Raw genomic sequence first — 11,529 nt, forward strand, 5'->3', positions numbered from 1 at the left:
AGCCTAGGGAAGGTAACTTTTTCGCTCTTAATTATGCTGACTTAATGTTATTTTAAGAGTTTGATAACTCAACGTGTTGGTCAGCACGGGTGTTTGATTATTCAGACAGTTTTAGTTCTATGCTGACTAAGACTGCTTGACTTGAGAGTTGGGAATTGACACTTGAAAGGTCAGTTTCCAACTTAGCACTCAGATTTACTCAGTTTCAGTTTTAACAATTTATAAGCTGAGTAAATACAACAAGCAACACATACACACACACACACACACACACACACATATATATATATATATATATATTGAGAGAGAGAGTTTAGAAGTTACTCAGCACGACTTATCCTGGTCCGGCCTCTCTGCATACGTCCAGTCCCCAGTTCCTCCTGGGATTTTCAATCCAATACTGAGCTCTTTCAAGGTAGAGCACAAACTCTTTACAAGGCAGTGAGTATGCAAGAGTACGCCCTCTATTCGTCTACTCAGCTCCTACTAAGTACTACAACCCAGCACTTAGATTTTTCTACTACTGAATACTTACAACCAAGTACTCAGCTCAACACTCTCAATATTCCTATTGATCACGCACTTGTTCTTTTTCAACTAAAGAACACTTTAGATGATTACAAAACAATCAATCTAGCATTTACACAGAGAATAGAAAAATTGGTGTAAGATCTTTTTGTATTTGAGTGCTTTCAGAATTTTCTCTCTTATATTTTTCTTTTGATGCTTGAGCAAATGATCCAAGAACTCTCATTGTCCTTTTATAGACGAATTTCAGAAGTTGGATCATTTTGAATTAGTTTAGCCGTTGTGTCCAAAACGGCTCTTTTAGGAGACAGCTTCTGGTCAGCTTCAGACTGTTCCGCCATTCCCTTCTTCTGTTTTCTTCAGGCGTCAGGTTTTGTCTTTTTGCATCAGACTTGTCTTTTTGTGCCAGTTGTCTTTTACCAATAATCCACAGACCCATGATTCTTGGAATTAGTCTTCTGTGTGCTTTCGAGGCTTCAATTATTGGTGCAGAAGATTGGCAGACTTTGTCCTTTAGTGAACGGATCTTTCATGCTGTCCTGACTGTTACTCAGCTTCATCCGTTATCTTCGAATGTTCAACTTCTATGCTGAGTTCCTTCTTAGTCAGCTCCGTTCTTGTTTATTCAATTCTGAGGGAGTCTTCTAATTTAGTCAGCTTCGTTCTGGCAACTTTGAAAGAAGCTTCTGATGCTGAGTTCTACTTTACTCAACTTCTATCCTTTCATGCTGAGTTTCGTTCCACTCAGCTTTTGGCTTATGCTGACTTCTGACCTGTCTTACTTTATATATATATTTTTGCACTCAATATTGAACAAACACATCAGTACAATTAAATCAAAGCATTTAAATTTAATTACCTCTTAATCATGGATGATTTTGTCAAATCAAAATCTCGTGGAAAGGTGTTTCAACAAACTCCCCCATTTTGATGTTGGCAAAATACATAATTATGGAACTCAGTTATAAGTTACCCCATGATTGATATATTTTTGAAATGACTCCCCCGTAAGGGTTGCACATATTGTCTTAACTTAATTCCAAACCTTCCAAGATTTAATTGAATTATCTTTAAGACATTTGTGTATACTGACTTAGTTTAATGTTGGATTTTTCAAGATCTGAACTTTTTGAATTTTAAGTCAGCTTTCAAAAATATTAGAAGTATGTTGTTACTCAGTTTATTACCTAAGTGTTTTAGTGTTAATGTATACTGAGTATGTTTTACTTCTTAATTTGTTTGTTCAATTTTATTGACTATATTGAGAAAATAGTACTTGCTATAGATTAAACAAGAAAATAAAGCAAACACATATATGAAGGTTTCTATGCTAAGTTCTAAACATTTACTAGACTATATCTAGTTCTTCTTCTTCTGAGCTTGGTGGTCAGCTTTAGCTATTCCTTTGCCTTTGTCTTTACTTCCTGAGGCATTTCCTGCAAGCTGAGTTCCTCCTTGACTTGTCTCCCCCGTTTTGCCATCATCGGGTTTATAAATGAATGTGTCAGTGCGAGCATGAGCGGAGAGGTGAGTTGAGTAACGCTGGAGCCTCTTAGTACTTTCTCGCAAGCCATCAATTATAGGAACACTGTCATGATGGACATGGCGAGGAACTCGAAGAGAACTGCTAATCATACTGAGCAGGCATTCATGAGATTTGCTAAGCCAGGTGAGCGAGCTGGTAAGCTGACCAAAGGATTGGTGGTACATCTTGAGCAAGGCAGAGTCATAAAATATGCGCTGGGCATTGTTGATACGCATTGCATTCATTATGGCTTGGGAAAAGCTCAAGAGTTCACTATTGGAGACTGGATCAACATCCATCTGTGCTTTGTTGATGTTGAGTAGGCTAACTGCTTCACTCAGTTGGTCAATTGTACACTGAGAAGAGGAAGATACTAAGTCACGCGTACTGGTCAACTCAGCATGAAGCTTGGTAAAGCATTCTTGAAGTTCAGTAGAGGTGGCAAACTCAGCATTGCCAGGTGCGCTTGAGTTGGTCAGGTCTGCAGTTAACTTCGCAAAATATTCTTGAAGTTCAGCAGAAGTGGCGTACCCTGGATTGACTTCTGAGGGTTGTTGGATTTTGCCTTCAATCGAGTTCAGATGGTTTACCATGGAGAGAACTAGTTCAGTCAGCTTTGCTATTTGATCTTGGTTTGGTTGCTGAGTTTGAACAGTTGTTATAATACTTACCAGATCCTTGAGTCCTCTCAGTTCATTGAGAAGCTGAGTGATGCCAGATAGGTGGGAGGACTCAGCATGAGACGATCTAGTAGCATCAGCTTGAGAGGTGTTCAAATCTTGAAGCAAGGACTGAGCAGAGGCAATGATGCGTCTTCCTGACTCAGTAGCATTCAAGTATTGGAATGGGCCAGCATTTGTCTCAGAGGCTGGAATTGAGCTTGATGGTGGAGGAGTTTTCTCTTTGCCAGATTGATCACCTTGATTGGTGACTGGGCTTTGGTGCAGATTACCTTCAGGAGCTGAGTTGTCAACATGCGGAGTTGGAGGTGGACTTTGGTTAGTCATGTTGACCTGCTCATCCTGAGTGGGTGAAGTTGAGGCAGGATTTGTTCCTTCTTGAACAGTTGGATTTGGACCTTCAAGGGTTTTGGCTTGTTCCTCATCCTGAGTAACAGAGGCTTGTTTTTCCTTTGAGGGAGACTCAGGGTCGTTTGCAAAGTATGCGAACTGCAGCTCAGACATGCCAGTGAATTGTTCTGGAAGAGGAGAATCTGCAAGAAGATCAATAACCTGAGTTTTATGGGCTTTCTTCTTAAGCCACTTGAACCTTTGTTCCTTGGGAGGAGAAGGGTCAGCATCAATGTCTTCCTCATCAGTATCAACTGTCTCCTCTACCATGGTTGGATGCTCATGCTACTCAGCATGATCCTCAACAGCAACGTTTTCTTCTTCCTCAGCTCTTTGCTCCATATCACCCTGAGGTTGCTCAATATCAGCATGTTCTTCATGCTCAGTATGGACATTTTCCTCAATATGGGTTTCTTTCTCAGCTTCCCTTTCTTTTTCAACATTTGTTTTCTCAGCTTGTTGCTCAGTTTCTTTCTCAGCTTCCTTTTCTAGGTCAGTTCCATGACCTTTGGACGATACAACCCAATCTAGGGGATCAGCTTCAACTATTTTTAAGGAATTAACCTTCTTCCTTTTCATCAAGGGGGATTCTGGAGTACCCTCTTCTTCATCCTCGGGCTCTTCTAGCCTTTTTCTCTTCTCTGCCGACTCAGCTTTTTCCTTAGCTTTGTCAGCTTTAACCTTTTCTTGAGACACTAGTCTCACTTTCTTTGGGACAACATGGATGTCTTTGGAGCATGTTTCAATGGCCTTTCTCTTATTCGTCTTCTTTTGCTTAGGTGACTCAGCAGGAACCTCCACTTCTTTCTCAGGCTCATTTTCAGGCTCAATGTCTAGCTCAGCTTCATCATCAACAACTTCTTCATATCCCTTCAACGGTTGATTATACAACAGTCCAACCAACAGAGCTGCTGTGATCTCACTTCCCAAAGTGTCAGTTTCATTGATTGTCTCAATCTGTTTGTCCTCAATAATCTTAGTGATCAAAGAACCCAGCCTGAGCTTCTTTCCACTGCGTTGAAGAGCCCCAACCAGAAAGACGGGCATGTTGAGTGGAGTGTAGGTCAGCATGTGCCATATGAAGCACTGTTCGAAATTGGAGGCAGATGAGGCTGAGTTGAGTTTGGGGAAGATGAAGTTGGTCAGCATGTAGTGAGCCATCTTCTGGTCTTGCCCCATATACGTGCTGGGTATTTCCCCTTTATGATCTTTGGGTTTGCAGAACCCCTTGATCTTGTCAAGTTTTTCCTTTGGTACTTTCTCTTTTGTTGTCCTAAATTCTATTCCTTCATCAGGTAAATCAAGCAAAGTAGCTAGATAGGCAGGGGTTATGGTGATTTTCTGACCTTTGACTGTAGTCTCCAAGTAGTCAGCATCATCCTCATCAACAAGCATGTTAGAGTAAAATTCTTTGACCAGCCTGGGGTACGTTTTTCCGGCGAGTGAGAAGAGACCGGTCCATTTGTTCTTCTCGATCCAGTCGCAGAACGGTTTCTCTGAAGTGACGAAACCTGGAGAGAACCATCTACATTTCAATACTTCCAAGTTATTGACCTTTTTATGGACCTTGATCATATTCCTTTCGATTTGCCTCGAAGAACCAGCGGGGTCAGCTTGAGTGGGTTTGCCAGAGGTTTGGCCAGGCTGAGTGGTGAGGTTAGGGATTTCGTTCTTGCCGGAAGCCATTGTTACCAAGGAAGGTTTTTAAGATTTAAGGAGAGAGGAGAATTCGATTTCAGAGGATCGTAAGCGTAAAGAGAAATGAGTGGGGATCCTTCCGCTACTTATAGAGTTTTTACTCATTAATGAACTAGCCGTTTTCATCTTGGGACTCTAATCGACAAAGATTCTGCCATTTATGACAGGTTCGGCGCACGGGTATTCATCATTACTTGCGTTTTCCTAGGTATGATTTGTTACACGTGTCATTGTTTATCGGTGCAAGTGGGCATTTACTCAGTTTGCCAGAATATGAATCGTTTATGATACTGGATATTTAATTCTACGTAGATGGATTTCCTATCTCTTAGTAACTCAACATACGTTCATCACACAACATGTACATTCACTCAGCATAAGGTGATTACTCAATATGTCTATTTACTCAGCATTTGTATCTACTCAGCATAGACTATTAAGCTCAATGTGCAGTAGTTACTAGATTAATATCAGTCAGCATGACAATCACTCAATATTTATTCAAATACTTAGAGTTATTGAAGAGGATTAGACATACCGATGGCTTCCCTTAGTATGTTAAATTGTTCACGAGCCAAAGGCTTGGTGAAGATATCTGCAAGCTGTTCATTTGTTGGTACATAAGTCAGCTTGATCTCACTCTTTAGTACGTGATCTCTGATGAAGTGATGCCTTATGCTGACATGCTTCATCCTGCTGTGTTGAATAGGATTCTTGGATAGATCAATGGCACTTTTGTTGTCACATTTGATCTCTATTGTCTCAGTTCTTACTCCATAATCCTCAAGCTGTTGCTTTATCCATAGGACTTGAGCTACACAGCTTCCAGCACCAACGTACTCAGCTTCAGTTGTAGACAGAGCAACTGATGACTGTTTCTTGCTGAACCAAGATACTAGACAGCTTCCAAGGAAATGGCATCCTCCTGAAGTACTTTTACGTTCTAGCTTATCCCGTCCATAGTCAGCATCAGTGTATCCTATGAGTGTGAAGTCATTTGAGGCTGGATACCATAAACCTGCATCAACTGAGCTCTGCAAATATCTAAAAATTCTTTTTACAGCAATTAAGTGAGATTCCCTTGGGTCAACTTGATATCTTGCACAATAACAAACTGAGTACTATATATCAGGTCTACTAGCAGTGAGATAAAGTAGGGAGCCTATCATACCTCGATAAAGTTTACTATCTATTGACTTACTTTTCTCATCTTTGCATAGGACAGTATCAGTACCCATAGGGGTTGATATGGGCTTACAATCTTCCATATCAAATTTCTTTAACATCTCCTTGGTGTACTTGGACTGACTAATGAAGATGCCGTTCTTACCTTGCTTGATCTGAAGTCCAAGGAAGAAGCTGAGTTCTCCCATTATAGACATTTCGAACTCAGTCTGCATCTGTTTGCTAAACTCTTGACACAAGGATTCGTCAGTAGCACCAAATATTATGTCATCTACATAGATTTGTGCAAGTAGGGTATGTTTACCCTTTTTCTTAATGAACAAGGTTGTGTCAGCTTTTCCTCTGACATAATTCCTGGTCAGCAGGAAGTTGGTCAACCTTTCATACCAAGCTCTTGGAGCTTGCTTCAGGCCATATGAGGCCTTCTTGAGTTTATAAACGTGGTTTGGAAATTTTGGATCTTCAAAGCCCGGAGGTTGATTAACATATACCTCCTCGTTTATAAATCCATTAAGAAATGCACTTTTAACATCCATTTGATACAATTTAAAGTTCATGAAACTAGCATTGCACACAATATACGTATAGCTTCTAACCTAGCAACTGGTGCAAAGGTTTCACCATAATCAATGCCCTCTTGCTGACTATAGCCTTGGGCTACAAGTCGAGCTTTGTTCCTAATTACATTTCCATGCTCATCTAGTTTGTTTCTAAAAACCCACTTAGTTCCTATGGATTTTTGATTCCTAGGTTTAGGTACTAAATCTCATACCTCATTTCTTGTGAATTGGTCAAGCTCTTCTTGCATAGCATTGATCCAATACTCATCATGCTCAGCATCAGCAAAGTTCTTTGGTTCATGAACTGATACGAAAGCAACGTTGCTAAGGAACTTCTTAAGCTGATCTCTAGTCATTACTTTGTTGTTTGCATCATCAAGGATGGACTTTTCTGAATGTCCTCTTGGAATTTTTATCTCCTTGGGTAATGTTGAGTTGTTTGGAACAGGTGTTTCTACAATCTCTGCATGGACAGATTGGTCAGCAAAGATAATTTCAGTTTCGATTTTACCTTTGGTCAGTTCTTGTACTAATGACTCAGCATGTCCATTTTGGTCAGCAGGAGCTGAGTTGGGTTCTTCCTCTGTGTGTTGAGTTGTTCTTCCTATAGGGTCAGTTTCATCGAAATCTACATGGACTGACTCTTCTACAACCTGAGTCCTTTTATTATAAATTCTATATGCTTTACTGTTTGTTGAGTATCCCAAAAAGATCGCTTCGTCAGCTTTGGCATCAAACTTTGCCAGATTATCCTTAGTGTTGAGTATAAAACATTTACACCCAAAGGCACGAAAGTATCCAATATTGGGCTTTCATCCTTTCCAAAGTTCATAAGGGGTTTTCTTTAATATAGGTCTTACCAATGCCCTATTCAATATATAACATGCTGTATTGACAGCTTCTCCCCAAAAATACTTTGGAAGCCTATTTTCACTCAGCATTGTCCTAGCAATTTCTACTATTGTCCTATTCTTCCTTTCAACAACTCCATTCTGTTGAGGAGTTCTATGGGCAGAGAAATTGTGGTCAATACCATTAGTTTCACAGAATTCATCAAACAATTGGTTTTTTAATTCTCCACCATTATCACTTCTAATGTGAGCTACTCTTAGGTCTTTGTCATTTTCAAGCCTTTTGACTAATGCGGTAAACATCTCAAATGTCTCATCTTTGCTACTTAGCAAGATGACCCAAGTATACCTAGAGAAATCATCTACAATAACTAAGGAAAATTTCTTACCTCCCATGCTGAGTGGCTGGATAGGTCCGAAAAGATCCAAATGTAGTAATTCCAATGGTCTTTTGGTTGAGACAACCTTTTTGCTATGAAATGACTTTTTGATTTGTTTACCTTGCTGACAAGCATTACAAAGTTGATCTTTTTCATACTTCAATTTTGGTAATCCCTCAACTAATTGCTTTCTAGCTAGTTTGGTAAGGAGGTCCATGCTGACATGCCCAAGTCTCCTATGCCATAGCCAGGAGTTGTCCTCTTTTGACACCAAGCATATACTTTTTGAAAATTCCTTTTCCAAACTCAACATGTAAACATTCTCTACACGAGGGGCTGTTAAAATCAAATCATTTGTTTTTCCCTCGAGTATTTGACACTTAGTATCATCAAATATAACCTTTCTTCCACTCTTGCAAAGCTGAGCTACGCTTAGAAGATTATACTTGAGACCTTTAACTAAGGAGACTGACTCGATTTTAGGGTTACCTCCGATAGTTCCTGAGCCAACTATCTTGCCCTTCTTGTTGTCTCTAAAGCATACACTACCTCCTCGTTTAAGCTCTAGTGTGATGAACTGAGTTTCATCACCTGTCATGTGTCTTGAGCATGCGCTGTCTATATACCAGAGTTTTGATTTCTCCACGCATGTCAAGCTGACCTGCATTTTACACTATTCGTCTTTTGGTACCCAATTCTTTTTGGGTCCTTTCTTGTTAGTGTAAACAGGTGCAAAGTCATATTTCAACTTGTGACGACATACTTTTGTATTATGGCCACTTTTACCACAAAAGCCACACATAGTTACCCTTTGAGGGTGATATTGAGTGTGGTCAGCATTGTTGTGCTGAGCATGCCAGCATATCTTGGTAGTATGACCTTTCTTACCACAGAAGTCACATTGGACAGTCTGTTTGTTATGCCAGCACACAGCTTTTGTGTGTTCTTTCTTCCCACAACAGCTGCATTGAGTAAACTGTTTATGCTGACCAGTACCTGAGTACTCAGCATGAGGTTTATTCTTAGTTGAACCTTTTGTTTGGTTCTATAAAGTTGTGACATCCTTTCTAAGTTTCTTTGACTCAGCTTGAACCTCCGTGACAAACTTATGTAAGATTTGCATGTTCGTATGTAAATCTGAGTTGTCCTGGAGGAGATATCGGAGGTCACTCAGCTTGACCTCCTCAATCTCGTCACAGCGCCTGCTAAGTGCCTTAATCCTTTTGTTACACTTCTTAGTTAGTGTATATAAGTCACTCAGGGCATTTACCATTTCGTTCTAAGCAAAAGTAAGGATGTTACCTCATTGTTGTTTTCCTCCTGCTCAGAATCTCCAGAGAGGTCGGCTTGCTCAGATTGAGATTGGTCAGCTCCATCATCTGCCATGAAACATATGTTGGCTGTTTCATTTTGCTCAGCTTCAGATGATGTTGACTCATCACTGTCACTCCACGTGGCCACCATTGCCTTTTTTCTTCCATTCTTATCTTTCTTCAGATTAGGACATCTTGACTTAATATGCCCAGTTTGATGGCATTCATAACATGTGACAGGCTTGGAGCTGTCCTTTTTGTATCTGGTGTCACTGGACTTAGCTTTATATCTGTCTCCTCTCTTGTATGGCCGCTTACTATTTCTTTCATTTCTTCTGAACAACTTTTTCATTTTTCTAGTGAACATGGCCATTTCCTCATCATCAGTTGACTCACCTTCTGTGGAGTCAGCTTTCATCACTAGTGATTTCTGTTTCTTATCCTCAGATTTTTCTTTAGCTTCAAAGTTTTTCATGGAGATTTCATGGGTCAACAAGGAACCGATCAGCTCATCATATTTGTATGTGGTCAGGTCCTAAGCTTCCTCTACAGCTGTCTTCTTGGCTTGCCAGCTTTTGGGAAGACTTCGTAAGATCTTCTTCACTTGTTCTTCTTCAGTGAAATTCTTACCGAGTCTTTTAAGCTCATTTATTATGTTGGTGAACCTGGCATTCATTGCTGAGATGTCCTCATTGCCAGTCATCTCGAACAGCTCATACAATCGCATGTGTTGGTTCACTTTGGATTCCTTGACCTTGCTGGTGCCTTCATAAGTTACTTCTAGCTTTTTCCAGATCTCATGTGCTGACTCACAACCTGAAATCTTATTGTATTCTGCAGCATCTAGAGCACAGTGAAGCATATTGATAGCCGAAGCATTATTTTGTAATTTTCCGAGGTCATCCTCTGTCCACTCAGTTTCACTCTTGATAACTTTCTCATTATCAACAGTTTTATAAGGTACATGTGGACCTTGAACTATTGCAAGCCATGCACTAATGTTTGTGGCTTGAATAAAGTTCTTCATCCTATTATTCCAGAATGTATAATTAGATCCAAAGAATAGGGGAGGTCTAGTGATTGATAATCCCTCAGGGATTATCTGTGTTGTTTGGTTTCCAGGAAGGAAACGAGTGTTATTCTCACCCATTTTTTGGGATCAACTCAAGATTGTTAGATCTTTGAGTAGTGAGCTCAGGCTCTGATACCACTTGTTGGTCCCTAGTAATTAGTTCCAAGGGGGGGGGGGGTTAGGAACTAATGTAACTTTTTCGCTCTTAATTATGCTGACTTAATGTTATTTTAAGAGTTTGATAACTCAGCGTGTTGGTTAGCACGGGTGTTTGATTAGTCAGACAGTTTTAGTTCTATGCTGACTAAGACTGCTTGACTTGAGAGTTGGAAATTGACACTTGAAAGGTCAGTTTCCAACTTAGCACTCAGATTTACTCAGTTTCAGTTTTAACAATTTGTAAGCTGAGTAAATACAACAAGCAACACATACACACATATATATATATATTGAGAGAGAGAGTTTAGAAGTTACTCAGCACGACTTATCCTGGTTCGACCTCCTGGGATTTTCAATCCAATACTGAGCTCTTTCAAGGTAGAGCACAAACCCTTTACAAGGCAGTGAGTATGCAAGAGTACGTCCTCTATTCGTCTACTCAGCTCCTACTAAGTACTACAACCCAACACTTAGATTTTTCTATTACTGAATACTTATAACCAAGTACTCAGCTCAACACTCTCAATATTCCTATTGATCACACACTTGTTCTTTTTCAACTAAAGAACACTTTAGATGATTACAAAACAATCAATCTAGCATTTACACAGAGAATAGAAAAATTGGTGTAAGATCTTTTTGTATTTGAGTGCTTTCAGAATTTTCTCTCTTGTATTTTTCTTTTGATGCTTGAGCAAATGATCCAAGAACTCTCATTGTCCTTTTATAGATGAATTTCAGAAGATTGGATCATTTTGAATTAGTTTAGCCGTTGTGTCCAAAACGGCTCTTTTAGGAGACAGCTTCTAGTCAGCTTCAGACTGTTCTGCCATTCCCTTCTTCTGTTTTCTTCAGGCGTCAGGTTTTGTCTTCTTGCATCAGACTTGTCTTTTTGTGCCAGTTGTCTTTTACCAATAATCCACAGACCCATGATTCTTGGAATTAGTCTTCTGTGTGCTTTCGAGGCTTCAATTATTGGTGCAGAAGATTGGCAGACTTTGTCCTTTAGTGAACGGATCTTTCATGCTGTCCTGACTGTTACTCAGCTTCATCCGTTATCTTCGAATGTTCAACTTCTATGCTGAGTTCCTTTTTAGTCAGCTCCGTTCTTGTTTATTCAATTCTGAGGGAGTCTTCTAATTTAGCCAGCTTCGTTCTGGCAACTTTGAAAGAAGCTTCTGATGCTGA

Source organism: Euphorbia lathyris, chromosome 5, assembly GCF_963576675.1.
Source record: "Euphorbia lathyris chromosome 5, ddEupLath1.1, whole genome shotgun sequence".
Lineage (NCBI taxonomy): Eukaryota > Viridiplantae > Streptophyta > Magnoliopsida > Malpighiales > Euphorbiaceae > Euphorbia > Euphorbia lathyris.